This window comes from Hippocampus comes, unplaced genomic scaffold (assembly GCF_001891065.2).
Source record: "Hippocampus comes isolate QL1 unplaced genomic scaffold, H_comes_QL1_v1.1 scaffold2, whole genome shotgun sequence".
Taxonomy (NCBI): domain Eukaryota; kingdom Metazoa; phylum Chordata; class Actinopteri; order Syngnathiformes; family Syngnathidae; genus Hippocampus; species Hippocampus comes.
The window spans coordinates 4118524-4121508 of NW_017805139.1; positions in this window are offsets into that span (position 1 = coordinate 4118524).

Genomic DNA, 2985 nt, shown 5'->3' on the forward strand with positions numbered 1-2985 from the left:
GGAAACCACCGAGGAATTACATTACTCTCCATCCCGGGCAAGGGCTTCACCAGGATCTTGCTCAGCCGTGCCCTTCCAGCGATCAGAAGCCGCCGCCGTCCCCAGCAGGCTGGCTTTATGCCCAACCGCTCCACAACTGACCACATCTCTGCCGTTCGTTTGCTGATCGAGAAGACCCGTGAATTCCGTAAAGACCGCCATCTCTACATCGGATTCATCGATCTGAAGGCCGCCTTTGACACCGTCTGCCACTCCTCATTATGGAACATCCTCCAAGCCCTCGGAGCACCACCCAAGATCATAGCCCTGTTCAAGCTGCTCTACAGCAACGCAGAGAGCTGTGTCCGTATCAACGGCATTGACTCTGACTGGTTTACCATCTCCAGTGGCGTTCGTCAGGGCTGTGTGGCTGCTCCTGACCTTTTCAATTGCATCATTGACCATCTGATGTTCAGGGTTTGTGAGCGCATCCCCGGAGTGTCTCTCGGCAACTACCACCTGACTGACCTGGAGTATGCTGACGACACCATCCTGCTCAGCACTTCCTACAGCCAGCTGAGAGACGCTCTGGGCATTTACAGTGAAGAGGCAGCGCGGCTAGGCCTCCAAGTGAGCTGGACTAAAACTAAGTTCATGTATGTCGGTGATGGACCAGATCCACCTCCCATCCACATTGGTAGCGACATCGTAGAGCCTGTCAAGAGCTTTGTGTATCTGGGGTCCATGGTGACAGACAATGGGAGCCTAAAACCAGAGATTCTTCGCAGACGAGCCCTGGCAGCATCTGCTCTGCAGTCTCTCTGGAAACCACTCTGGCGGCACCAGACCATCTCGCGCAAGACGAAGCTCCGGATTTACAACTCAGCCGTACTCTCGATCCTGCTCTATGGCTCAGAAACATGGCCCCTGAACGACACCCTGGCCAAAAGAATCGATGGCTTTGATAGCAGAGCTCTCAGAACCATCGAGAACATCAGGTGGCCCCAGCGAGTCTCCAATGAAGAGCTCAGAGCCCGCACGTGCCAGCCCCGAGCATCTTCCTTGGTCGCACAACGCCGCACCCGCTGGTTCGGCCATGTCCTTCGCCTACCACCAGACCATCCGACACGAGCCATTCTTCAGTTCGACCCAAAGGCCGCAGGCTGGAGACGACCACGAGGGAAGCCCCGCACTCGATGGCTCGACGTCGTTGCGGGCGACCTCCAACAACAAGGAGTTGCTGTGGAGGATGCAGAACAGCTGGCACAAGACCGCCGGCACTGGAAAAACCTGGTTCATCTGGTCGGCTCAACGCACAGGGACGGGACCCCCGGACCTTCGCTGGAGCACTAACTAACTAACTAACTATGAATGTATTGTTGAGATATATATTTTTTAAAATTGTAGGTGTCATGTCTCTGTGGCTGATTGTTGTATTCTTTTTTCAATCATTGGTGGATGAGTGGAGCCTCCAGTGCACACTAACTAGGCATTCCAATCAACTGGGTATTTAGAGGCTGGAGAAGTGGAAGATAGTTGTTGGAATATTCTTAGTGTTTGCCTCTTCCCCTCCACGATTGTGCTTAATGTTTGTTCTGGTTTTGGATTTTCTGTAGAGGCTAGTATCCCTTAAATCATAGCAACCCTCTCTAATTTCGAACAGCTTCTGAGTATTGTAGCAGAGCAGGTTTTTGTGTACTTTGTACATTTTTTTGTGCTATTTCAAACTCAAATTTAAGTGTTTGATTTGATAAATTGTGGAATCATTGGTTCAGTATATTTAGATCGATTAATAGTTCTAATGGGCGACGCAGTGTTGCACGTCTGCCTAGCAGTGCAGAGTTGCGGGATTCTCCAGCCTTCCTGTGTGGAGTTTGCATGTTCTCTCCATGCCTTTGTGGGTTTTCAACGGGTACTCCAGTTTCTTCCCACATTCAAAGGCATGCTGGAGCCTATCCCAGCTGTCTTCAGCCAGTAGGCGGGGTACACCCTGAGCTGGTTGCCAGCCAATTGCAGGGCACACAGAGACGAACAATTTTCCTCACTCACACCTTGGAACAATTTAGAGTGTTCCCAATAACCTACCATGCATGTTTTTGGAATGTGGGAGGAAACTGGAATACCCAGAGGAAACCTACATAAGCATGGGGAGAACATGCAAACTCCACACAAGGAGGCCGGAGCTGGAATCAAACCCTGCACCTCTGCACTGTGAGGCCGACTAATATCTAATATCCGATTAATATCTATTTCAAAAGTTAAACATTCCATTACATTCTCCATTGTGTTTGTCAAGCTCCAGATTTTACTACGTCTAAGAACTTGGTCTACATATATTGCAACCCCCCACACCCCTTTCTGTTTCCCCTATTTGTTGAAAACAATTGATATCCTTCCAGTTTCATGTCACTTGTTTTTTTTCACTGTCTAGCCAAGTTTCTAGTACAGGACCTATTTTAAATGTATTCAATTTAGTCAAGTATTCTTTGATTTTTGCAAAGTTTTTCGAGAGGCTTCTACTGTTAAAGTGTATAACTGAAAGTTCATTTTCCAGTTTTACATTTGCGCTGAATTGATCCTCCATGTTTTGCTCAGAATTAGTGTTAGAATAGAAAATACAATGTAGTCATGTTTTAAAGTTTCATCTTGTTACATGCCTGATTGACCTTGAAATGCTTGTGTTCAGAGCATGTTGCACACATTAGAAGCACAGAGAAGCAGGGAGGTCAAGGGACCCGAGCACATGGTACCTGAACTGCACCTCCTGCCGGCAGTGAAAGTCGATCTGGCTCAGAATTAGTGTTAGAATAGAAAATACAATGTAGTCATGTTTTAAAGTTTCATCTTGTTACATGCCTGATTGACCTTGAAATGCTTGTGTTCAGAGCATGTTGCACACATTAGAAGCACAGAGAAGCAGGGAGGTCAAGGGACCCGAGCACATGGTACCTGAACTGCACCTCCTGCCGGCAGTGAAAGTCGATCTGATATATATATATATATATA